The sequence below is a fragment of the Amblyomma americanum genome, chromosome 4 (assembly GCF_052857255.1).
Source record: "Amblyomma americanum isolate KBUSLIRL-KWMA chromosome 4, ASM5285725v1, whole genome shotgun sequence".
Classification (NCBI taxonomy): Eukaryota; Metazoa; Arthropoda; class Arachnida; order Ixodida; family Ixodidae; genus Amblyomma; species Amblyomma americanum.
Window position 1 is genome coordinate 206,089,435 of NC_135500.1, and position 27,761 is coordinate 206,117,195.

Here is a 27,761-nt window from a genome sequence, read left to right on the forward strand (position 1 = left end):
ATAATTGGCAGAGAATGGTCGCATGACCTTTTGACATCACAACCTGCCCACCGGGTTTGTGAGCAGCCTAGTTTCAGACAGCAACCTAGACAGAAAATCAGAAAAAAAAATCGAATATGCAAATGTCGGCACCGTAACAGCGTAGCGGATACCTGCAGCCAGCAGTCAGAATATCGGGGCTGATGGACCTAAAATTGTAAACACAGAACTTGCGACAAATGCGAAATCTAATGCTGCGTACCGCATCTCACTCTTTAACGTCCGCACAGCTTTTTTTTTCTTTTGACGAAAGTTATACGTCCAAAAGTGGGTAATGCTAGCGCATGGGGTTACCCACCGCAATGGCTCTGTGGTTAGAGCACTCGGCTACTGATCCGGAGTACCCGGATCCGAACCCGACCGCGGAGGCCGCGTTTCGATGGAGGCGGAGCGCTGTGTGATGTACCTGATCGATATCACCAACTATCACTCGCTATCATCATCACTGTCATAACCACTATCACTATCTATCTCTATCACTAGCTATCATTCTCACTATCTATAACACTGTCCGAAGCTATCATTATCACTCCCGACGACTTATTCGCCGGGCAAACGGCTACCCCAGCCGGTATTTCTCGAGGGGAGCGGGCACACACGTTCTCAAAACTCACACAACAAGCATGCCTCGCCCGTCGACTCTACCCCCCCCCCCCCCCCGCTCCCCACCCCCGGCTATCCCACTCCAACAAATCCTCTGGAGGCGACTCCAGACCCGAACTCTTCCCACCCCTCAGCTCCTATCCTACTTCCGCCCTGTTTCTCCTGAGTGCACTCTCTGCGGAGAATCGCACGCCGCCCTGGACCACATACTCTTCGGCTGCCCTGCCGGTCCTCCCCGCAGGGACAGCCCGCCGTCGGAACATGGGAGGCCTCTCCTTGCGTCGCGGGACCCGGACACCCAACTTCTCTGTGTGAACCGGGGTGCCAGTGCCATGGCCCTAGGTGGACTGGACACATGCGCGTAATGCGAGGGCTGTGCGGTGGCCCTGAGACATCAGACGTTTTTAGCATACCGGAGACGTACCAGCGGAGAAGAATGCCGGCTTATCAGACGCCTCCTGCGCACGCAGTGGCTCCCGCTGACCCCAGCAATTCCACTGCGCATGCGCGAGCGGGGTCCGGTAAACCGGTATACGTCTCCGCTAGTACGTCTCCGGTAGGCTAAAAGCGTCCATTGAAGGGTCCAAACTCGCTTGCTAATAAAGTTTCCATACATCTATCACATCTATCTATAGCAATATCAATAGCTATCATTTTCACTACTTTTACTGTCTATTTACTATCATTGCATACAGGGTGTCCAGGCTAAATTTAGCCAAGGGTTCAAAAAATAAGATATTTGAGGTAGGCCAGGGAAACCGCTTACATACACCTACCAACCGGCTTGCGCATCATAGGCATTTTTTCTTTCACGATTAATTAGCGATTAACATACATTTTTTAAATGCCTAAATATCGACTTTGAAAACTAAATGTGAATAGCAAAGTTGGAGAACACCGGGGTTTCGAAGGTCACCATCAGAAACTTCCATTTCATTTATTTGCGATAATGAGAGCCTCACGAGTACCTTTTTTCCGAGGTGCAAGGAAAGCCCGCGAAATACAAAAAAAGATCACGTGACTAGCGCATCCGCGCGCCACGATTGTGCTGCTCTCAGTCCTGGCTTGAGTGGACGAAATCAGCCTCTGGCATGGATGGCGCGACGACCCCGTTGCTCCGGCAGGCCGGATATGTCGACGGTGGTTGCGAGGGCCGCGCGAGCCAGTCCAGTCTGCAAGCGTGACGGTGCAAACCGCCGTCGACACATCGGTCCAGTCTGCAAGCGTGACGGTGCAACCGCCGTCGACACATCGTTCCAGTCTGCAAGCGTGACGGTGCAACCGCCGTCGACATATCGGCCTGCTGGAGCAACGGGGTCGTCGCGCCATGCCAGCGCCTGATTTCGTTCACTCAAATCAGGATGGAGAGCAGCACAATCGCTAGTCACGTGATTTTTTTTTGTATTTCGCGGGCTTTCTTTGGAGCTCGGAAAAAAGATACACGTGAGGCTTTCGTTACCGCAAATAAATGAATGGGGGTTTCTGAAGGTGTTCTACAACTTTGCTATTCACATTTAGTGTCTAAAGTCAATATTTACGCATTTAGAAAAATATCTTAATTACTACTTAATTAGTGGCAATAGAAGAAATTGCCCCGATGCGCAAGCCGGCTGGTAGCAGCTCTATGTAAGCGGTTTCCCTGGCCTACCTCAAATATCTTATTTTTAACCCTTGGCTAAAGTTATCCTACACACCCTGTATATGCGGCTTATCAACTGTTTCTTAATCAGCTTTTACATTTTGTTTTAATTATCATGCCACTTATGACTGACAGTTCGTACGGTCAGGTTTGCGAACAACTTCGGTCCACGCCACTCATGAGCCAAGAAGGGCTTACGCCTTAAAACTGTCCACTAACACTTTCGAAGGGCCACAAATGCTGACAAAACGTGCATTCGCCATGGCAATGCTCCCGAGGAAGGCCGTACTACGAGTTTCTAGACATGTGTAATATAGACATATCCGTGTTAACACAACCGCCCCCCCCCCCCAAAAAAAAAAACAAAATCACGTGTGCAGCGAAAACAAAAGTACAAACTTTTCTCATATGGAATATCCACGTCACAAGAGAAAATTTTTCTTGAAAATACACCATCCTGGGACAGACGCACGCCACCACGTAAGTACTACGAACGCTAATACAGAGTATGTTTCATAAGTTAAAAATATGACCTCACCTGTTGCGCCGGCCGCAGTGGCCAATTTCCGCATCCCTCAACTTTTTTTTTTTCAACTTTCCATAACTTGGAACACAAGAAATGTGTACACTAGAATATACCAAGCAGCGAATGAGCGTACAAAATAACACTCGGAAATAAGAAAAACACCCTTCGACGCACCGCGAGAAATGAGCGCCGTGCGAACGCCACGGCTACCAAAGCAAAACGCGATCCGCATCGAGGAGGTACACAAGATGGCTGCCGCCCCGCGCAACGGCCTCCCCGAAGCCGATAGAGCCGGACTACTTTTTTCGCCCCCACGGGGGCTTCGGGCCTCATGCAGAGCCCCCGAACGGGCGGCTAAAGCAACCGCAGCAGTCTTTGCGGTTTGCTCACGTCCTCCTCGAACGTAGCACTTAAAGCGCATTACACACGGGCTTCAGCAGAGCAATTTCCTAAGGGTACGGAACTGTCAAGGTGTATTATGTAACGTCCACTGTCTGAAAATGTCGGGCTGTTTTACCGCATAGCTGTTACTGGCCCTCGCGAATGTCTGATCTAAGCTACCTTCCAGCACCGCTTAATTCCGGTGCTGGCAATCGTGTGCCGCCGAACTGCTCGTATCTCGCGGCTATTAGCTGATGGAGTGAATGAGGCCACAACGCTTTATCAAAGGTGCAACTTACAAAGCTTTTGTGTTGCACTAACACGGAGTTTTTCTGTGCGCGGTGATGCAACGCTACGTGTAGTGTGCAATGAGCTAACAGTTGAACAATCGAAGTTTTTCTTGGTCCAAAACACCGTGATTTCAATATAAGCAAAACGACAAAAAAAAAAACGGTGGAAGAACATTCGCGAATCAAGAAAACTTCACACGCGCAACATAGCAAGGAACGTACAGAAAAGGTATGATAGGCGGGTAACCTCGGAGAGCGTGAACGAGTGGACGATAGTAAGGCAGACTTCATGCTCGAAAATAAAACAAAACGGTTCGATTCCGTATCTAATTCCACCAACAAAAGCACGCAAAGGTCACGAGGATTCGCAACATACTGGACCACAGCTGGCGCCTGCTCCTGACAAGTGGCGCCACATGTCGAACGCAGCGCGAAACATACGCCCCACTGCCGCATTCCATCCTCCTCGTTTTGCTGAGGCAGCCAGCGGCCGGAGCCAGCGGTACGTGAGTGGCGCTTGCAAACCGGGATGAACGACGTGCGACAGGAGACGGAACCTCGTGCGAAACAGTCGTGAACGAAGACGAAGATCCCGGCAGTAAGCTCTGGCGAAAACCGAAGCACGTTTTCGGCACAAAGGTGCGTGTGAATGTCCGTTTCGATAGCCACGATGGCTGAGTCGCGGCAGACGGTGTCTTTTTTGTTCGTTTGCTGATCCCGTGAAATAAGCTGCGGCAGCCGCTGCGCCCCCTACTGCCGCCAGCTGCAGAAGTGTGCTTGCTCACACTCGGTTCATGTCGGTACATGTCGTGCACGACTAACGAAATTAATAGGCTCTTCTTTTTTCAGCGCCCCGTAGCAATGAGAAAAATGGCAATTGAAATAGGCGTTATGTAGTGTGAGAAGGTGCTATTCAAACGCAGCTCACAAAATAGTTCGTGCACAACTAACGACAACTTTTTTTCTTGCTCTTCTATACGACAACCAGGCTAGTGGTTACGTATTAGTACTGGTTATCGCGGTTAGGCGTGAATGGGTTACTAACCTCACACGTGCCGAGGTTTCCGTCTGAAGGCCCACAACGACGTCATGACAGCGACTCTCGTACAACGTTTTCCGTGAAGTCCGGTGCAGTAGGGAAGAAATTCAGGCACGTGAAGAACGACCAATGAAAGGACGAGGAATATTCACTGCGTGCTGCGCCGCTGAGCGCCAGTGGCTCTGTCAACGCGGATGGATACAACACGCGCTAGGGTGCGCTGCGGCTGCTCTTAACACGCACAATAAATTAGTTCCGGCATCGAAAGCTTTTGTCTCATTCTGCGCTGGAAAAAACAACATATACTATTAGAAGTTTTATTCCTCTCCGCGACTCTCTGACGTTGAGATACGTTTCCATCTGGAGTTTAAGAATTTTGAGATGTTCAACATCCAGACGGCTGCTGCGTTGGGAATGGGCCACGCCGCAGACAACATGGAGAGGGATCTTGACTGACTGCACTAGACTTGATTGGCAAAAGCAATGCGGTGAGGTTTTCGGATGTTACACTTGGCGGACCGTTTACTATTCCGATGTTTCAGGCTTTCAGTGTCGATACACCCTCATTTAAAACCCTCAAGTGCCCTTGAGCTATCTATAATAAATAAATAAATACAAAGATCGCGTCACCTTGCTGTGATCAATTGTGGCATCGCCGTTCATGCCGCTATTTCGGTATCGCATGGCCAGCCAAAACTTCGAACGGCCCTATTTAATATCTAGGTGTATCACCGTGCGGTAGCAACTTTCCAAACGTACAGTCGGAGTCAAAAGTCTCTGGACCACGTGTTTCTCGAACGAAGTCGATAGCTCTGCTATTAGCCGGCGGCCGGAGACCACACTTGTGGAGGTGAAAGTCAAAATTTGTTCTTTCAGCTCCACAAGTGTTGTCTCCTGCCGCCTGCTAGTGATAGAGCTACAGCTTACAATTAGCCGAACTTTCCCGATAGTTCAGGAACGTAATGGTAATGGAAGACTCCATGACTACATGGAGTGTTGGCAATAACATTGGGATGAAATCATAACTCGTACCGAGCAGTAAAGGATATAAAATACGCCCGGCAAGAGTTCAAGAATTTGCCCGCTGGAACAGCTATCGGCAACGATATTATATATATACACCTTATATTACGGAGCACAACAGAAGTATATATATATATATATATATATATATATATATATATATATATATATATATATATATATATATATATCCGCCTCACCGTTAGATGACGTTCCACGTCACACTTGGGGTATTACAGGACGTGCTACGTCCACTGCTTTGGACGAGGGTGGGCGCTGGTGAACACTCTCAAGGTTCGCTTACACCCAGTAAACATAAATACCCACGATAGCAGCAGATTGGACAGCCGTCGCCGTAGCTCAGTTGCTCAGTTGGTAAGAGCACCGGACGCGATATTCGGAGGTCGTGGGTTCGGATCCCACTGGCGGCATGGTTGTTTTTCTGCAGCTTTATAAGTAATTTTCTTTTAAAAAAACTAATTCATTGGCACTAGATATTAAAAAAAAGAAACATTCCCCTATGCACCTTGATTTCGGTGACTGTTGGCTTATATTATATATATATATATATATATATATATATATATATATATATATATATATATATATATATATATATATATATATATATATTACACTTGTGCTTGTGCTCCGTAATATAAGGTGCATTATTAAACACTGGATGCTCCTTGAGTGGTTACTCTTTTCCACAATAAAGAACGTGTCTCCTTGAGCACTGCCTGCTTTCTGTATTACACTACCACGCACAACAAACAGTCTCCTGTGCACGCCTATGTGCTTACCACATACGGGACAGCACAATTTTTCTAGGGTTTCTCGCGAACAGAACCAAGCGGGTTTTTGTCGCGTGTGGTTACAAATATGTCGGCACACCACTCGCAGAAAAAAAAAAAGTTATTTATGCCATGCCAGCATTCCAAAAATTGAACTTTTTTTTTACATTTCCATGCTCCGACCGCGGCATCGTAATATACCAACGACTGTAATAGCGTGAACCTGTATCAAGACTATCCATCGAAGTCGATGACAGCGGCGACTTTGATAAAGGAACTCTATCTTCACATGGTACTGAATTAAACAAGTGCCTATAACACCTACACTCAACCACCAGAAAAGTGGCACAATTCTCAGAGCTAAGATCTAATTTCATCCCTAACGCTACGAGGCGATTGAACGCTATCAACCGGCAACGCGATGGCCTGCTCTAACAACCCTAAGTGTTCTCACTCATTTATTGCTTGGGATAGCGACAGGATCGTGATCCTGTCCTAGCTTAGTAACAGTGTCGACTCGACACACCCTTCCACAAATGCACATACATGTATGGGCCCTTTGTAAACCTGTGGAAGTACATTTCTGTGCATATTGCAAACCCCTTCACTATGGGGGCCAAACCGGTTTCGGGGCCGGAAATAGGATGCAGCACTGGAGCTGTCTATTGTCAGATTTATGCCTCACCCAGGAACCACGAACCGGGGGGGGGGGGGGGGGGGCGGTCGCCCTTTCAACATTTTTCCCGAGGGGCAGCGCAACCCCCCCCCCCCCCGTCTCCAATCAGATTTCTGACAATTGAGACACTTCAGTTCTAGGACTTTTAATGCAAAACACAGCGAGGCTGAGCCACTTGGCTTCGTAGCCAGTTGTAAAGCATTCCGTATATGAGTAACATATAAACCAGCCATGTCCCAACAGAAGCAGACTGTCTGGCCCGTGTACATGATCATGATTAGCAGAATTTAGACAAACCATGCAGAAAATTTTTAAATCCAATTGATCACTCCTCGTGCATAAAGCTTCCCATTTCAATTCGTTTTATATTGCCGTGAATCCTTGCACCGTTTGTTCGTTTGCAACTCAAAACCGCCGGCACGCGGCTTTATCATTTTGTTCTGTAATTCGAGATGCGACCAGACTTATCTCCGTTGATCGTGGCCACGTGCAAATGCTTCCACATTTTGCCAGATTGTTGTAGTTGCTTTTGGTTCTTCATCTAGAAAGTTCCTTGCCAGCTTTAAATTAGGCGCGGCCAAGAACTGCGGACGTTCAGCTCGGTGACCGCCGAGCACGCTTGTGGCTATCGCAGCCGCCGAGTCATTCAGTTCTTAGTGGGCCCGAGTCAGTTTCTTAAACAGTTTCTTTTGGAAGCCTTTTCGTTGTCCTCCTGAATGCTAGACTATGGTCACCCCAACGTGACAGTTTGAATCAACCTTTGAACTTAGAAAAATAAAAGATAATAAACATGAAATTTATTATGTAAATGAGCATTAAATAAATAACAAAATACGCTCGAGGTCTTGCCCCCCCCCCCCCCTCCCCACACACACAAAAAGTTCCGGAGTCCCTGGCCTCACCCGTTTCCTGCATGCTTCTGCCCTTTGTTGCTGTCCGGATAAAGGGATTCAGCTCACTAGCCCTTGCCTTGCAGGTAGAATTCACCCTCCCCGCTGCAGTCACAAAGGCAGGGTGCTGTGTCAAAGTAGTGCTCCTCAGTGCGTGCACAGTATAGGCATGGTGCAGCAGTCTTTACTCTTTAGCGCTGCACCCAACTGCTTCCCCTACTACGGTGGTCCGCATCGCCAGGGTATAGGGTTTTAAGGCGAAAGCCTTTATAGGCCCATGGATCGCCAGCGGGTATGTTCGCAGAAAAGTGTCACACTATAGCTGTCAATCAAACGTGGTTGACGTGTCCACCGAAATTTCGAGATCTGGGAGCTACTGCGTCGTTTCCTCAAAGCACATGCTTTCGCATTCCTCCACGTAAGCAGACAAGTGTCCTCGGAGTCAAATAGTAATTAGTTAATTAGTCATATAAGTGGTTGGTGTAGTATGTCGTAACTGGGAACTTAGTATACAATGCACTGCGCATGCCCAAGGCGCCAGCAGACAATGCACCTGCGCTTGAGCCTACTGTGCATGCCTGTGACGTCATTGAGTGGCGCCACCATCCATCGAGAGGAGCGCTCCCCAGGCAACCTTGCCGGGCGCCTCCTAAACGCCGATCCCGAATGCCGCCTAAACGCTCTTCTGTGCCTCAAAGCAACCAAGTGTGTGCGCGCTAATGAATGTCGGCGGAAGTGTCGTGAAGCGAACAATTGTGTGGTCTTTAATCAACATCTTAACCACCCATCAGTGGCACAAGCAGCAACACCGCGCTAAAGGCTTTCGCGTCAGCGCACTTAAGGTCAACAAAGTGCCCCCCTGAATTTTTTTTTCATGTGCAGGAAAGCTGACATACGGAGTTTTAGCAACTGACATGTTCGCGCGTTTACGTAGATAGGTTTAACTACAAAAGTGTTGTCTACATTTCGCACGCGTGCATGGGTGTTTTGTGAGTGAAAGATGTAAAACATAACTGGCATTAGAGCAAGTCACGCATTGCCAACGAGCTGTCATTTAGGACCCATATTCCGCCATACCACCTGTGAAGAGCTCGCGCCATATTAGTCAAGGGTGACGATATTTTAACCGTCCCAATCTGTTCCCGCCGGTCTTTATTTATCAAGGCGCATGAAACCCGCCCACGCCTGCCTCGTATGATTCTTCGTAGAAACCGTCACTGCAAAATTGATGAGAGAGTAATTGGAACGGCTGAATCCAGCAGCAAGTCCTTCGGTTTTCGTACGCACCTCTGGAGGTATTGCTAGTGCTTTAGCCGAGAGCGGTGAAAAACCAGCGAGAGGGATGACAGCACAGGTGTTCGTCGTACGGGACATATAATCACGAGTGTACTACAGAGCCACACAAATGGAGCGATTTTTTCCCCCGGAAAATGCACGCCAATGAATTTCCATTTTGCCACAAGTCTCACCCGCACATCGCCTTTTCAGCAGTCGGAGTATGTCGCTACATTACTGCACGCAGAGCTTTCATATTGCCTCTGCACTATAAATCATCACCAACAGTGTGAACGAATCTGTTCGGAAACGAATTTCGCAAATAAAAAAAAAACATCGTTTCTTACGGGCCCGTTTCAGTGGCTACAGCTGATAGACATGCTGCCGGTATCCCCATCGTTGTAATATCATCTGACTCACTTAGCAGAACTTTTGCGATTTTTTTTTACAAACTAGACAGTTCTCGAAGTTTTTTTCCGTTTACAACCATCTCAACGTGGTGGCGCCGTCCAGTGCGTTACGTGGTGGCAATTTTGACAGCTATCCACCTCTATACTTCATGGCAACTCATGCGAGCCTGCTAGGCCTGAATGCTGCTGTCGGCTCACGAACGAAATCGAAGCTCTAGCCGCGTGTTCCTTACTGAAGACATCGTGAACACTGGGTCGACCTCCCAGAGCCTGGTAAGCACACGTGGAGGACATATATTAGTGTGGCCAGGAAGAAATAAATAAAAATAACATTGCCCAGTCCGCACGCTCGTCGATGACTAGAAGAACGATAACCGCAAATTTACCGGCAACCGCGTTTCGTGACACCCATGAGGCTGAAAACAAAGAACACTCCCCAGCTAAGGGCGCACAACAGCATGCTCCACGACCCCTATCGCTGCTCAAGCAGCTGGCCACAGGCAGACATGGCAGGAAGCGAATTGTTTTTCGGCAACTTGTAATGAATTACTTTTCGGTGTAGTAATTTTGTAATATGCTGAATTACACTGCGGCAGTAATTTCGTAGCAACAGTAATTAACCACTTGCGAAATTACTTTAATTAAAATGCAGGCTTTGTGTCATCGCTGCTTTGGTCTCTCTTCCCTTACAAACTTTTGTCTTTGTCTATAAAGTCTATAGACTTTCTATAGGTAAATCCTATAGTCTAGTCAATATACACATTCTATAGACAATCTATAGATTTATGGCCATACACTTTTAGTTGACTCTTGTCCATAGACACTCTATAGACTATTAATAGACAAAAGGGGATATCTATAGGAAGGCGACAGAGCATACAAGAAGTCTACAGACAGTCTATAGACTATTTTTATAAGGGATTACGCCCGGTTTAGCGCCTCGAAAGCAGGAATGACAGCGGTGCCGTCTGGTGGCCGCGGCGTCTGCCTTGAAGCCCCATCCCCGACCTCTCATCACTGGCGTGATGACGTCAGCTCCGATCCAGGTTCTCCAGGCGGCAGGTTCACGGAACGTCCCAGAGGAAAGGGGGATGGAGATATTTCCGAAGTGGCCATGAATGAAGCGGCGACGACAAACACGTGGTATCGCTCAGGCCACCTTTGCTGCTGCCGCTAATTATGACGAGATAGCGTTAATGGGTTAATAATGCCCATGTATGCGGAACTGGCCATTCTCCACATTCATAGATCGCCGGGAGTCGCGGTACTGCTCCTGGCGCAGTGGTAGCGGCTAGGCGATGCGCCACTAACATTGTATGGCAGGTTGCTGGCACCAGTGGCGCTTGTGAGAGACAACCTCTGCGACCAATCACTACGTGCCAGTATGGTCACAGGTGGTCGTGGCGCCGCCAACCACCAGTGATCAAAGCAGATTAGCTGGTGCACAACGGCCGCCTCTGCAGCAGGCACAAATGGTCAGACGTGATGTCTGCAGTTTCCGGGACATGCGTTTCTAGAACTCAATTACCAGCAGACTCAAAACGGCGATAGCGTTTTGCTTCAATGTATATACACCCGTCGCCAAAAGTTTATGGAAGCGGACTCAGTCGAAAAAGATTAATTTATTGGCGTCCATTAAGTGCTGCATCAAATTTAATGATAGACTGTTTAATTCAGGTAATTACAATTAAGCTCCATTTACTTCAGTATACATGGAAATGCGATGATGAAATTAATTTGTTTCGCTGGTTTGCATTGCATAAACTTTTGGCTGTACGTCACATCATTGGACAGGTAAGTGCACTGCGCCGTTCTCCGTTTCATACATCAGGTGCAACGCTGTGAAAGGTAAGAAAGTAGTCCGGACGGGAAAATAAAGGGAGGCGTGTTACTCCGCGCTTGTTGTGTGGCCGAGTGGTCTAAAGCACGAGAAAGGGACAATGTGTCACCCGCCAATAAACGAACGGTCCGAGACTGGAACTTGCTATCTCCAGAGACAGTGGAAAGTCGGTCGGCCGAGTCATTCTGCGCGCGCTAAAAAAAAAAACATGTAAATATTTTATTCCAAGCAGGTAAACTGTAACCTATTTTGTTTATTTGTTGTCATTTTTCCTGTCACAGAGGTGGTCTACAAGTAGCACTCATGTGCCTCCATTTTTTTTTCATTTCTGCATGCGCAAACTATGCTGAAAAATGTCTTGCAATGCTTTTATGCTGTGTTCTGTTTGATTATACCTGTATTTCCCACTCCTTCCTAGGCCTCAAATGAAGGCTGGCAGTATCTTCGAAATAAAAAAAAACAAATAATAACGGCGAATTTATTCAAGCTCACGATAAATGTATCATGTAATTGATATGCATGCAAAGAATTTATAATATTTCGCTCACAGCAAGCAGCGCACTACTTTTTGATCGCGGTTGTAGACAGCACAAACCAGTCATAATTCTAAGTCGTCATAAGCCCAAACGTAATAAGCCTAAAGCGACACAATGGTTATAAGGGACACCGCAGTGGAGAGCTGGATTAATTTCTGCCATATGGGGTTCTTAAACGTGCACTGACATCCCACAGTACCTGATAACCTACCCTGTATTTTGCCTCTATCGAGAAGGTGTGCTTTTTGATGATAGTGAATTTTTTATGGCACAAGGCGCATTGTCGCGTACGCAAGTTGGGTCAAAGATCTATTTCCCAAGCACTTCACCCCAGATAAGCAGAGCACCAGGCCAGGCAAAAGCTTGTACCCACCGTATCAGCGGTGGAGACCTGCCGGCACAGGAGGTCGAACCTCGCACCTCCTGCACGCGAGGCGGCTGCTGAAACCACTAAAGCCACCGCCAAGGTCTCCTTTCAGGTTACCCAGTCCCGTACCTGCACTGCATTCCCGAACTATAATCTCGCATGTTACATCTAAACGCAAGAAATGGCGGGGAAGGAAACGCCCACATTGCGCCGTGGGCAACCCTGGCGAACAAACGACAAAAGCACTCGCCTGCTGACCTCAGGGGCACGTGACGCGGGCGGCGGCGCGCGCAGCCAACGTCATTCCCTGCGATGTGAGGCGCGAGGAGGAGCGGAGGGACGACGGAAGAACCAACGCGCTGAGACAGCCCCGCGCGCCCACCTACCAAGCGTGAGTGCCTGCGCAGCGGCGCAGCCAGCACGACGGCGAAAGAGAATGAGCGAGAGTAGCAAACAAGAAAGACGCCTCCGGCGGCGGAAGGGCACAGCGCATGGGGTGCAAGGTGGCGTCTCCTAGCGCGCGCGACGAAATAGTGCCTCCCCATAAAAAAATGATGAAAATCTCCGACCGTGTACGTACGTGAGCCAGCTGGCCGACGACTAGCGTCGAATCGCGCACCCCACCGTTAAACGAAATACTTACAGGGAGCGTTTCGAGCGTTTTTAAAGACTAAGCCACGCCGCACCCAGGCCGCTGTTTCTAGGCGAACGTATTAAAACCAAGCGTTAGGCCAAACCGCGCTGAAATCGTCTCCGAGTTTTCATACATGACCGCATGGATGCAGGAACAAAACGGCCAGCTCCATAATACGTCAGGTCGCTGTTCTCCTGTAGTCCGGCAACAATGCCCTGCGGTAGTACTTGGCAAAACAGAGCTACCAACGAATTTCGTTCTGTTTTGTTGACATCGACGCCGCCGGCATCTTCAGCGACAGCTAGTATCTGATGCTTCTTCGCACCGCACGCTACTGCTCAGCCGCGCGTGTTCGATATATTGGGCGATCGATCGTTGCATAGTCCGCTGGCTGTTGTGAAAGTGTAGCACCCTGTCAAAATTGAATTAAAAAAAGCTGGTCGACAGTTCATGTAAGTTTGCGTGGCAACACTAAGTAGCGTAATGTAATTAGTCTCCAGATTAACCCAGGTAGCATCGAAACGTTACAAGTGTTTTGATTCGGTCAAACGTACCTTTCTTATGTTGTGTCTTCTAGCGTTTCTCATACGTTGCCAATAAACGTTGCAGTAATGTTTTCCCAACATAAACGTTTTGAACATCATTCGTTAATGACAATGCCCGCCAATGTGAGAGCACAGAGCTTTGCAAGGACCGAGGGACAAGGGCAGCATTAGAGCACATAAACAGAACACATGCAACACAAGCGCTCACCTACGAATAAATACCAAGGGCTCATACTTATATGGCCAACCATAAAGGATGACCCATAAGCATTAGTGGTGAACTGGGAATAAGTTTTTAAAAGAAATTTTGTTTTATGTATGCATTGTAAGACAGCCACAGTCCAAAAGATTTAACTGCAAAATTGTGTTCGTTGAAGATCATTATGAACAGTAGAAACAGTTGACATGCAGCGCTTTAAATGTTCTCGTAGTGTTGGTTTACAGTTATGACTTGTACATAAAAAAATTGAAAAAACATTAGCATAGTTATGTTTATGTGTTGAACGTTAATCTAATGTTGACGATATGACATAAAAAATTCCAGGGGACACATAAGCTCCACCTCATGGCTATGGCACAATAGCGTTAATGGGCTAATGCCCACACATGCAGAACTGGCCATTGTAGCCTTAACGTTCATAAATCCCTTGGAGCACTCATGGCAGGTGCTGCCACCGGGTGGGGTTTATGCGACTCACGTTGCTCTTCCCGAGCGAGCAATCACTAATTTAACTGCCGCCTACGTGGTTAAGGCGCTCGTCTACTGATCCGGAGTACCCGGATTCGAACCCGACCGCGGCGGCCGCGTTTCGATGGAAGCGCAACGCAAAAAGCGCCCATGGGTTGTGCGATGTCAGTGCACGTTAATTAGAAATCCCCAGGTGGTCAAAATTATTCCGGAGACCTCCACTACGGCACCTCTTTCTGCATTTCTTCTTTCACTCCCTCCTGTATCCCTTCCCCCACGGCGCGGTTCGGGTGTCCGCTTAGATATGTGAGACAGTTGCTGCGTACGTCACTTCCTTTCCTCAAAACCAATTTTTCTGCCACCTACCACGGTGGTCAGTTTGCTCGCAATCCGGTGGAGAGGTTGTGATGACGCCAGTAGGTCACGTGACCTAGGTGGCCCACCGTTGTGTAATTATAACTGGTTTTTTTTGGGGGGGGGGAGGAAATGGCGCAGTATCTGTCTCATTTATCGTTGGACACCTGAACCGCGCCGTAAGAAAAGGGATAAAGGAGGGAGTGAAAGAAGAAAGGAAGAGAGAGGTGCCGTAGTGGAGGGCTCCGGAATAATTTCGACCACCGTTGCTTATCGGGGAATTCTTCGCTCACGACGCCGGGGTTTCTACATAACGAAAGGCTTAACGTTGTCGCGTGAATAACATGTAACGATACTGCAATTTACACATTTTATAAGATTATAGTGTTTGGAGCTGCCTGGGAACCTCAACCTCCCGGTGTTCGCTACCATAAGGCACAATACGCGGGAATTACTGCCCGACTTCATCGAGCCAAAGCCGAACGTCATAACTCCTTAGCTACCTACCGCAGAGGGTAAAACAATAATATTGCCCAAAGGAAAATAAGAGACAAAAAATGCTTTTGAGGAAAAGGTCAAAATATCACTGGGCTGCGGCGTCGTTGAGCCAGTGCATTTCTGAAAAATCGGTAGCAGTGGTCCCGCTAACTGCCCAGTCCGATTGTGAGCCGCGTTTGCCACCGCGGTGTCCACTGGCCCTTGAGCGATTTTTTGTTTGTTTTTGACGAAATGAAAGGGCACAGTAACAGTCGTACTTCTTGATGAGCAACAACAAAAATCAAGGTGGTTTTGTTCATACCGCGCCATGAAAGAAGGCACGACGGCAGGAGTGAAAGAAGAAACAGGCGCCGCAGTGAAGGGCTCCGGAATAATTTCGACCACCTTGGGTTCTTCAATGTGCACTGACATCGCACTAGAGTCACAACGACGTGTAGCACACGGGCGCATTTTTGGGTAGTGCACAGACATCGCACTAGAGTCCCTATAACCACACAGCACACGGGCGCCCTCTGCGTTCCGCTTCCATCCGAAACGCAACCGCCGCTTCGATAAAGGCGAAGAGAAAGTAAAAAAAAAAAAGACAGGCCAAGAGAGAGAGAAAAACACGCCTCCCTCCTCGACACCACTTCCTACCATCGCACCACGCAAACGGCCTCGAGGTCAAATTCACACTTAAAATGTCAGCTTTCATGCTTCGCTAAAAAGAAATAAAAGGCATGAAAGCACTTAACTACACGAACACGTGTAGTTTGTTGTGAGGCCTGAATAATGTGCTCAGCGTGCGGCACGGCGTGCTTTGATCGCTCGCAGTTTCTACATCGCTCGGGACGTCACGTGACGAGCAAGCTTGCGCGAAGCGCGCCGTACCGCACCCTGATCAGGCGCCAAGCTTCCTCCTCACGTGATCTCCCGAGCGATGTAGAAACTGCGAGCGATCAAAGCACGCCGTGCCGCACGCTGAGCACATTATTCAGGCCTATCAACAAACTACACATCTTCTTGTGTGCTTTCATTTCTTTTTCCTTTTTTTTAGCGAAGCATGGAAATGAACATTTTCAATGCCAAAAATGACCGGCCAAACTGAAACTTACAGTGATGTGCACCACGGTGCATAAATAAGAGCATATCGCCTGCTGTCGTTGCCAGGAATCGTCTGATTACTCGCCCAGTAACGTTCACGCTGCGCCATTCGAAATAATGTACTGCGTCCCTATAGGTCGATCTTGAGCCTAGCCGTATTTAGTGTACTGCGAAACGTAGGGTGCGGCCGATTTGAGGCAAGTTTCTAGGGCGCCTTAACAAACACCCATTTTTTCCCGGTCTGACCTGTGGGGTTTCACGTCCCGAAGCTGCGCGTGCGCTGGGAGAGACGTTGGTGCCAATAAACAGTGGCACGTAGTGCAAGGGGGTTGACAAATAAAATAAAGGGACCCCACTTCGAGGAGGAGTAATTTCGGGTGATTATTCTGGATGCTCCCCAGCTTTTTCGTGAGCGAGTTTACGATTTTCAAGCTGTCACTACGCGGTTCCTCCGCGGCGAGCCTTCCTTGCGGTCGCCCTAGTCCCGTGACGACAGACGTATCTGACTGCGTCACACTTCGTCTCCTGGAAACCAGCTACACCGACGAAACAGCGTCACGCGCGGAAGAAAGTAGTCCGCTACTGCGACTCCCTGCAGCTAGCGTTCAAAGCAGCACTTCTCTCTAGTCTTTGCTGTGTCGTCCATCATGAAATAATACGCCACGACATCGAACCTGCTTCGTCAGTGAAGAAGTTGCGAGCAGAAAAGCCGCTTGCGGCATTGCGGTCGTTAACCTCTGTCCGCCCTCCCCCTCTCTGACACGCTCACGCCGAGCCGAGCGCTCATGCTATCTATCGCGCCCTCGTGCCTTTCACGATACTGCAGGGCAACGCTTTGGGCCAAGCGCAGGAACTTTACTCTCCTGTGTTCACGACAGAAAGCTGTCGCGAGAAAATGTTGCCCCGCGTATTACTTAATATCCATGCGTTTACTGCGCAGCACATTACACAACGCACGGAACGAGTCAGAACAAGAGGCCCACATTACATCAGCAGTTATCGCACGCGTTATGACGACAACGCTTTCAACAACTCTACTCGCCACGGACAATAGTAGAAGCAATTTAAGCAGAAGGATGAAACTTGATGCCAGTGCCATTGGCGACAGCGCCTTCGGCATAGGTTCGAACTCGCAGGTGTGCAGCCTGTGCAAGTTAGATGAACTGCTTCAACGACGGTCAAAGAAAATGCCACCTGCGTGGCATTTTCTGCGTGGCATTTTCTGAGCTGTTACGCTGCAGCCACCGAGAACGAGTTTCAGGCCGACGAGCGAGACGAGGAAAATGTATTAATAGCATTCTGGTGGCTTTTAAACTTCTATCCAGACACTAGACATCAAAAATCAAATAAGCTAAGCCGCAATCAACGATGAAACGAAGGAAATTCTACTGAAACGCACAATCCTTGCGAGCATGGGTTATGCTTGAGAGTGCCAACCGTCGCCGTGTGACCTGGTGGCGCCATCTTTCGTCGACATCGGGTAACACGTAAAACCTGCCGAGGCTGCTTTTCTCTGGTTTTTTTTTGTTTAAGGCCGCTGTACGATCGTTTTTGGGCCGCATGCGGTTGTGTCCTTGCGATCATGCGCACGGCCGCGTGATGGCGCGAGGCGGGTGAGGTGTTTAGTGTTGTACGATCAAGCTTGCAGCATGTGACCCAGCGGACGACTCTGGCGGCCACGGCCGGTCTCGAGGAGAGCGCGCGTTCTTTCATACGGCCTTCGCATTCGCCGTGGAAGAAATGCGAGTTTTTCTCCGAGAGTTACGCCGCCCGCCGCCGCTAGAGGCGCGACGGTCCTACCGCTGACTGCACGCCTGCATCTGCGGCAGTGGGTGGTTTTTGTCTGATTTCGCGCTGTAGCCCGCTGGTTCATGGTGAGCGCAGCACCGAAATCAAAGAAAGCAAAATGCACATGCTTAAGCTGCGCATCTTCAACACAGTCCACTTGTGCACAGATTTTTCGTCACAAACTTTGCTCCATCAAAACATTTAAAATGAGGGATCACTCTCACATTTCTCAGAACTATGTCGAGCATTTGTGGTTTTATATCCAGAAGGAAATACTCTGATCACTGCGTCGCCTATGCCTCGTGGTCCGTGATTAAAAGACAAGTTAATGCTAAGGGAAAAAGAATGAAATCTTGGAGAACGAAAGTGTTGCGCTCATCCCATAAAAATGTATTATATGGAGGAAAATATTCTCCACGACGCATGAGCCGTAAATCCGACAGCGCCGTAGCTGGTGGCTTGAGACGATACTTGTAAAGTTGAAAGTCAGACTCATGTACACCAACGTTGAACTGTCAAACTGATTGCTGGGAGATGCATATAGTACTCGATTTCGCCGATATCGCTTTTCGCACGTCCTGAATGTACTTATTTTCTCCCTCATATGCATCACAAATTCCTTGAACGAGAGGCCTGTATCGATAGCTCAAAAGAATGCTAATTACTAATGCGCGAGCAAGTGTCAAGAAGAACTGTAATGCATTGTTCCGTGCTCGAAGCCAATGGCACGCGGCCTTTCCGCTTTTGTAGTAAAACGAGAGGCCACCACACTTCTCTGGAATGACTCTAGCCGCGCATAAGTCTCTCTTCATGTTCAAATTTGTCGTTAGCGCATTAGGCGTCTAATGTTTCACGTTCCTTGCACCTTTAAATTTTGTTTTATCGCTGCGCCGCCTGTTTGAGGACAAGAGTTCGACCAATAAACAATTTTCGACAAGCTGCGTATGCTGCCACAGATATTGACGCGTACTGAGTACTGGAACAACGCGTCTTGCGCTCGCGATCACTGCAACCGCTACAACGAATGCGACTAGCAGTACAGCTCGAAGTTAATTACGTTGCCTCGCAATCACAACATTTCTCAAATACAGTGCACACTAACCATGATCTGCACACTAAACAAATTCTCACCCTTAAGGGTGCAAATCAGCTGTCCCCAGACGAACACCCTTTTTGGGGCCCAAAAATGGTGCAGAGATCAGCACCCTTTAGGAACGGTGCACAGCATGAAAGTTTAGAGGGCGCGCATCTGGTCAAGGCTTTTGCTTCATGGGTGGATCAATGTGGAGCACCCTTCCAACATGCATTCGTAGAGGTGTTATGAAAAAATACTACCCTTTAATTAGGGTGCAACCAATACATCCTGTAAAGTATCATTATTTATTTATTTTATTTATTTATACATACTGCTAATTCCATTTGGGATTGTTGCAGGAGGGCAAAATAGGGATAGTAATAACAGTTCAAAAAATACATAATTTTGGTGAAGATCGTAAAATAGACAACTAATAGTAAGGGTAAAGCAAAGGCACTGGAATTAACTATGGAAATACAACCAAAAATACAACAACGCAGAATAACAATACAACGAACTGTATCATAACCATATCGAAACAAGGCAAATTAATCTCACAATAGGCGTCATGACAAAAGTTACATCGCAATAGTTCCGAAAACAATACTGGTAGTCTGTGTATACCTGAACAAAGTTAACATTAAAATATTTAAGTGCACCCTTCCTTAGGGGTGCTGTTCTCTGCACCCTTTTTTAGCACCGAACAATTGGAAAAGGGTGTTCGTCTGGGGACAGCTGATTTACACCCTAAAGGGTGAGAAATTGTTTAGTGTGTGCTGTACAGCTCGAAGTTCGTTTCAGTATTCGGAAAACAAGGCGTGCGTAGTTAGCTTTTCAAACGTAATTATATCTGCTGGCAATATCAACGACTGGCGCAAAAGCGCTCGTTCCGACCGCAACCAAAGCACTAGCTTTGCTTGACCCAGCGCTGTAAAGCTTGCTCTATATATGCACATGAAATACACCCTAGGTAGCTGCTTCTCGCTGCTGTCCGTGAAGATCTTCGCGCGAATAAAGAACACTTGAAACTATCACAAACGGCTCCAAATAAACACTTCGCGACACCGGCACTGTTATGCCTTGCGCAGACAGCGTAGGTTTGGCGGCCGCTCAGTCAACTCAATGTAGACGGCGACAAAAAAAAAAAAAAAGCCTGGGGAAAACTGCCGCTTTCCGCTTTGCACACGCGAAGCTCAAAGTCGCTGTAAACACTCGTTATAGTCATATGCGACCAATATTATGTGTTTCTCGCAAAGCTATCACCTGCTAGGCCTGCTCCGCTTCGCGGGCGGCCACCATGCTGAGGAGGCGGGGCAAAAACGTTGGCGCGGCCTGGCGTCGCATTCAGAGTTTGTGTCATAATAAAAAGCGTCATAATCTGCCGCAGCGGCCAGACCTGATTGGTCAAAAAACCGGAAGCGGATGTCGGTTCGGTTGCGACTGTGAGGGGCGGCAGGATGTCACTGCGTTGCGGTTGCCGCAGCGAAACGTCCAGCGGCGCTTTTGCTCTTTGCCGAGAAAAAGAACGTGACTGATGCGACAGAAGAAACATTCAGCCACAAGTTTGGTTGCGCATCGGATTCCACTGTAAAGGAGTAATGTGAAGGGGGCTTTATTTACTCCGTTGACTTCAGCAAATAAAAACAATGTAGTTCAGGTACACTTTTCTGCACCGTAAAAGCCGGAGGCGCACTTAAAGAAGAAAATATTGTACGCAACCACGCATGGTTTTTCAGTGACAGAAGGCGGCCTCTACAGCCGTCGATCGCCGAGGTAAATAAAAGGCAGCTAGCTTGTTCGCACAACACGGCGTTTTACATTTATCTCGAGGAAAAGGGAACGGACCTCTTTCATTTCATTTCTCCATTCTGCCTGCTATCCCCAGCTCAGGTGCTTCAGTATCGATGGCAGATGCCGGGGCTAGCAAAAATCTTTTGGTTCCTTTTTACTATTATTTTAATAAAAAACCACTACCGCCACCAGGGGAAAATTTGTAGCATTCACTCACTCCCTCCACAATGCGCGCTTCGTGCCGGCCTGAACCAAGACGTCGTGTCGACTTGCCGTCTGCAACACAGCTGAATGTAAATTGGAGCTGTGATCGGACGGTTGTGCAGACGGTAATTTGCGTTTGAACGCGAGAGCGTTAAGGAGCACGTGTCGCAGAAAGGCCGGTGTCGTCGGCGTCTTTGGCCGTGAGCGAAAAATGGCGCATCTCGGTGGACACCTGAACCGCGCCGTAAGGAAGGGGATTTTGACACGACAGCGTTAAGGATTGATTGATGGATGGATTGATTTATGGATAGATGGATGGATGGACTGATTGATCGACGATTGTTTGATCATTGATTGATCGATCGATTTTTCCTTCCCTTACGGCGCGATCCGGGTGTCCAGCGAGATGCGAGACAGGCTTCATTTCCTTTTCTTAAAAGCAATTGTTCATTTCATTTTCCTTTCCTTACGGCCCGGCTCAGGTGTCCGCCGAGATACGTGAGACAGGCGTCCTTTCCTTAATAATTGGTTTTGGGGGGAAAGGAGATGGCGCAGTATCTGTCTCATATATCGTTGGACACCTGAACCGCGCCGTAAGGGAAGGGTAAAGGAGGGAGTGAAAGAAGAAAGGAAGAAAGAGGTGCCGTAGTGGAGGGCTCCGGAATAATTTCGACCACCTGGGGATCTTTAACGTGCACTGACATCGCACAGCACACGGGCGCCTCAGCGTTTTTCCTCCATAAAAACGCAGCTGCCACGGTCGGGTTCGAACCCGGGAACTCCGGATCAGTAGTCGAGCGCCCTAACCACTGAGCCACCGCGGCGGGGCGTCCTTTCCTTAAATTGTCCAACGGGCCACGCGTCGCGCCGAACGGGCGATGGCGTTCCGCGTGTACTCCTCGGCAACGCTGCGACATGCTGTCGTGTCTCACTCTTAATGACGAAGCTTAAACGTCCTCCAATTTTAAAGCGAAAGCTTTATTAGCCGTAAACTCGCGATTTCGCCGTGGTGGTACTCCATCGAGGCACGTGACGTCACAACGCGAGCCTCGCCGCGGAAGGTTACTGTGCTTCGCGCGTTCGCCGCGCCATCTGGCATGACGTCACACCGCACCGCTCGCCGCCGTTTGTTAGGACGTGACACCGCGTTCCTCGTCGTTGCGCTCGCCTCCGCTCGCTTCGACAGCTGCGTCGCATGCGTGATAAGATGTCACAGGATTGAAAAGGAGAGCTGGCGTGCGTCGCAACCACAGTTGAGGCGACAGTATGGACGGCGACAATTCTGATAAGCTGGAGGAGGCCTAGAATCGACAGCGGATCGAGATGAAGAGGAAACGAATCGCCCAGGAAACAGACGAACAGCGAGCCGAACGACTGGCTAAACGCCGCCATGAATATGCCGCCGCGACACAGGCACGTTTAACGTCCGGTGTCTCGACCGCTAGCAGCAGCGACAGCAGCCGGAGGAGAGACCTGAGTCCTGCTTCACTGAAGACGGCCCGTGATGAACGATGGAATGCGACCAAGAGACTTCAGCGACGGGCTCAAGAAACCGAATAACAACGTGCCGTTAGCCTAGAGAATAGGCGTAACAGTGACGCGACCCCTTCAATCCTTGGATAGCCTCGGTGCTGAAATCAAACATGGACCTACAGGTCATACTGGACGTTTAAGCCTATGCTTCATACGTTGTGCAATATGTGAACAAGGCCAACCGGGCAGTTTCACACTTGCTTTCGCTACATATATCCTGGCATACGGCCGAGCTAAGCCACTGCCATTTTTTTTCGTTCATTTTATGCCGACGCTGCAAATATATAAAAGGGATGAGCTAAAAAATCTTCTTACTGTGTTTCTCTTGATATATTTTCATAGGTTCGCCATGGTAGAAAGCGCACACATGCCCATTGACGCCTTAAACTAACTTGCAAGCTAACTCGTGAGCTCAATGATGCAGAGCCACATCACCGCGGCTATCAAGAACCGTAAGGGACACCAAAAAAAAAAACACCTCTGACATGCCAAACGCTTCGGTGTAGCAGCGCGTCGCTGGCGACTGACCATCCGTGCACGTGAGTGGTTTCACGCTGGCAGACATTACACACGATCACGATGCAGGACGCGTCAACAGCTAATATAGAGAGCTCTAGAATAGGAAATGCGCGTTTGCGCGCAGTAAACGCAAGTATTTTGGGGGTCATTCTGCTCTACGTTAAATCGTTGAACATAATAATAATAATAATAATAATAATAATAATAATAATAATAATAATAATTGTTTTTTTAGGGGAAAGGAAATGGCCCAGTATCTGTCTCATATATCGTTGGACACCTGAACCGCGCCGTAAGGGAAGGGATAAACGAGGGAGTGAAAGAAGAAAGGAAGAAAGAGGTGCCGTAGTGGAGGGCTCCGGAATAATTTCGACCACCTGGGGATCTTTAACGTGCACTGACATCGCACAGCACACGGGCGCCTTAGCGTTTTTCCTCCATAAAAACGCAGCCGCCGCGGTCGGGTTCGAACCCGGGAACTCCGGATCAGTAGTCGAGCGCCCTAACCACTGAGCCACCGCGGCGGGTTTCAACATACGCAGACGAGATAACTCGGAGATAGTGGTCCATCCAATTTGAATGAAGAGAACAATTTCTGCAACAAACCGGTGCTCGTTAGGCCTAGGAGCTACCGAATCGTCCAACGAAATAAAAAACAGGCCGAATTTATGTTCCATCCAATTTGATATAGACTAGACGAAGCGAAAGTCCCGTACCAAGATTGTAGCCAGTTCACGGGCCGAAAAACGCAGTAACATCGACGAGTTCACTTGAAGCGAGAAGCTTCCATTTGAGAGCGCGCCGCCATGTTGGCTGTCGAGTATCTGCTGCGAACGCTGTGTGTTCATCCAGTAAGCGCCAGTGTACTCGCTGACCTACCTGGGATGTGACAGGTACGACCTGTTTCACTCACCTAAAGTGCAGAGAAAGTCGCTCCATGCTTCGATATGAACAGACAGATAACTCGAAGAGATGACCAGAGCGCAGTCCGACCATCCGGCAAATCCTAGTAGAAGCGTCCGACGTAACCGTGTGATCAGCAGATGGTTCGCAAACCGCAGCACTCAGCGCACCAGGCGGACATGCGAGCGGCGATACGTCGCTGCCTTGCGCGAGAGAAAGTAGTCCCAAGAGATTTCGCGTCGCACGAGAGCGAGTAGTTTATATTTAGATGAGAACTGCGGGCAGATGATTTCTTGCACAGCTTCCTGAGAAGTGAGGTTCCATTTCCATCACGCTACCCAAGCAGCGTAATTCATCAGCGTCGGTCGTGGCATCCTCTGATTGGTTGACTTCAAACGGCGCTTTTCTGTTGGGCCTGCTTCCTACGTTTCTTCCGCTAGGCGGGGGGGGGGGGGGGGGGGGGGGGCTAAAACGAAGCAGCTGTGCAGCGTTGATATCAATAAACCTCACATAAAGGGTAGGTTACAGGTTTTTATGTGCTTGAGACCATGGTGGAGGGCTGCCGAATAATTTCGACTGCCTAGGACTGTTCAGCGAGCAACGAAAATCCCAATGCGGGGGTGTTTTTGCAAAGAGTGAGGTTTGTATGAAGGCGAAGAAACTGACAGATTTTCTTCGCATAGCTCGATTTGGTCGGTCTGTCTATCGCTGTAGCATGATAGCTATTGGCTCCGAAAGACGCGAAAAAATGTGAGAGCTGCACGATGATTGACCAAAAGTGCAAAGAAGTGAGCATTAATTTTTACCGAAATGCCTAATATCGCATAACTGTCTCTTTTAGCCGCTTAAAAGCTTCGAAGACAGCATTCTTTGTCGTCCCATGAAGCTAGTCGCCTTGTTCTAATCTGAGGCCTCACGTCGGCGTTGGATTACTCAAGAAGGAAAAAAAAACTCTCCGTTAATACCATGCGGACAGTTCTGTTACAAGCTGTCTGGACTACGATATCTGCGTAATACACTGGGTCACGAACCCACTGACCTAGTGCGTACACAGTAACGCGCAAGACTTTTGTTTGAGCTAGTTCTTAATCGAGATGTATATACATAAAATTTCAGGAGGCATTTCGGCGATCTAAAGTGCACGAGGCGAACGCCTTTCTGGTCCACATCTTTTTATGTTTATTTTTTAATTTTAATGATTTAAGTTATTTTTATTTCATTTTTAATTCTCACACACCCGAGGAGGAGTGCGATGGTCAGCCATTTTGCGTCTCGTGCCAAAGATCGTGGCACATTGCGGTGAGCCGCACTTGCCCCCAGCAGAGTGCCGCCAACTCCTTCTGGGACGCCGGCAACTGCTCCAGAGACGCCTGCGTCCGGAGCGCCAGCGCAGAAAGCAGGCGTTCGGTGATCTGACGTAGCAGCTGGGAAACACTCAAAATTGGCTCGTAATAGTGAAGTTGCTGTTGTAACCCAGTCAACCAGGAAAAGTGATCGATCGATCTCATCGTTACGCAGCTCCGTCACAAGACCGAGCCGATCTAGAAGCGTGCGTATACAAACGTCAACCAAAAAAAAAAAAACACGGCAGGCAAAGCAACATTGGATACTGCGACTCAGCTCTCACAAACAACAGCGCAAATCAAATACGAGGCCACACGTGAGATTCAAAAATAAATCAAGGTCCTCCAACAAGACTTCAAGTCTCAGTTCGCCACACTCGAGCAAACCATGAAGTTTTTGTCATCACACGTTGAAATTCTCCTGAATAAGAAGCACTGTGAAACTCCAAGCAAAAAGAAGGCCCAATCTCCACGACCGGCCCAAGCTCAACAACCCTATTCACAATGGGGCTCGGGGAGACAGACTACCGTTCTACAGTGGAATTGCCGGAGCTTTCGCCAAAACGGCCCTAGCCTCAAATCTCGGATTAAAATGTGCAAACGTTAGCCATTCTGCTTCAAGAAACGCGAGGACCATGTACCCTTCTAGGGTACAAGGTGTTCACAGATCCTGCTATAGAACATAAGGCAAAGGACACGAGTGAACTTATAGTAAACTAGTCAGCCTGCAGTCTTAATACGCACAGATTGCGAGGCGACGCAGATCCGCCTTTCTAGAGCCAGTATGAATATCGAGTGGTCGCCATTGTAAAGATGAGGTCTCCGGGCCGTAAACCCATAATTTTGGTGTCTGTTTACTACAGTCCATTTATTGTTGGCGGTGACTTCAATGCCAAAAACGTTGGTGTTACTCCACGACCGACTACAGAGGGCGTCGTCTCGAAGAAGCCATGGAGTTTTCTAACTTACGCCTTAGCAACGAGCCACATGTGCCCACGCGTGTCGGCCTCCATGCTAGACAAACTGACACTACACCGGAATTTCACTCTTTCAACCCCTGGCGCGGTAAAACGCTGGGAAATTTTAGATGCTACACGGAACAGTGATCGCTTCCCCATTGCCATCCGTGTCAAAAACAAATGGCTTCGAGCCAAGAAGACGTTGCCCTCACTTGACTGGCAGCGCTTTCATGAATTGTCGCAACATTTTAAATGCCATAGCCTCCAACAGTTTGTCCAAGAGGTTACTACAGCTAAACTGATGGCGACAGAAGAAATAGTATGTAGCGACACAACCACTCATCTCGACAGCCACTTAGTCAACCTGTGGAAGCGTGTCTCTGTCCTCACGAACCGCTACCGTACACGCGGCATGCAAGCGCCACAATGATCTTCTAAAACTTCGCCGCCACTACAATACCATACGCGACTACACACTTCGCCTAGACGGAGAAAACTGACACCTCGTCTGCGCTGAGATGGGGCAAGAAAAGGGGCTCCGTAAACTATGGGTCCTTTACAGAAGCATGGCTGTAAAAGGGAAAAAGCGGAATTCCATTTTCGCAGAACTCTCCTTACAACAACCGATGTCCTCGGTAGAGGAGCAACTCATCCGGACCTTCTTTCCGCACGCTGCAGACCAACCTCCTGATAACCTTCTTCCCGTTACGGTGTCTACGCTAGATTCCGAACTTGACACGCCGTTCACAATAGGGGAACTGTCGACGGCAATCGCTCAAGGAAAGAGCCACTCGGCACCAGGGCACGACGGCGTCCCCTGGCAGATGCTTAGAAATATTAGTGATGCCGCCAAAGCGCAGCTCCTAGAAACAGTAAATAGCTCGTAGGAGACAGTGGATGTGCCGGAGCAGCTCAAGCTGACACTGGTATTTAGTAAGGCAGAAACTTGAGCTAGTTGGATATTGTTTGAACTCATATTTTCTAGCGCTTAGTGAACACAAGGGACAAGAACACAAATACACAGGACGTACGCTAGTCTTCAACTCACTGGTGTAAACCATAAACCACTGGTGTAAACCCATACCAAAGCCTAGAAAAGATCCTTACATAATTTCCAACCTCAGACCAATTGCTCTCACTTCCACCGTCTGCAAATTGATTCAGCGACTAATACAATGGGATTCAATATTACGTGGAATACGCCACAACTTGGTACCACCCCGCGCAAACCGGCTTTTGCCTCAATTAGAGTACACAAGATTGCTTATGGCTGCTTCGGCGAGTCATTAGTCGAACTTCCCGACACCTCGTGTCTGATTAAGTCCTCGCGGTCAACATGAGAAGAGTTTTTGACAACGTCGATCAAAACGTCATTTTTTCAGAGCTTTCCCAGGCCTGCCCCAGTCAACGGGCGCTGAACTAGATACGGAACTTTCTCCAGAGCAGACCCGTAGGTCTCAACTGTGGTACCCAAGAATGGACCCGTCGCACATACTACCTCAATAGGTGAGTTCCT

General features: G+C 48.5%; 2 protein-coding genes across 9 annotated transcripts in view; one reads left to right on the forward strand and one right to left on the reverse strand.

Moving 5' to 3' along the window:
• The window catches only part of LOC144129165 (histone-lysine N-methyltransferase eggless-like), a 120,007-nt gene extending 107,282 nt beyond the window's left edge, over positions 1-12,725 (reverse strand). For 4 of the 8 annotated variants that reach the window (XM_077663134.1, XM_077663132.1, XM_077663129.1 and 1 more), the window contains exon 1: positions 4,524-4,704. The gene's annotated coding sequence lies outside the window, so the exon portion shown is untranslated. Of the gene's footprint in view, positions 1-2,819; positions 3,031-4,523; positions 4,705-12,334; positions 12,463-12,578 lie in introns of those variants that run through there. The other 4 variants (XM_077663126.1, XM_077663130.1, XM_077663128.1 and 1 more) reach the window with 4 other exon arrangements.
• The window catches only part of LOC144129167 (LETM1 domain-containing protein 1), a 369,791-nt gene that overhangs the window by 272,493 nt on the left and 69,537 nt on the right, over positions 1-27,761 (forward strand). The window lies entirely within an intron of this gene.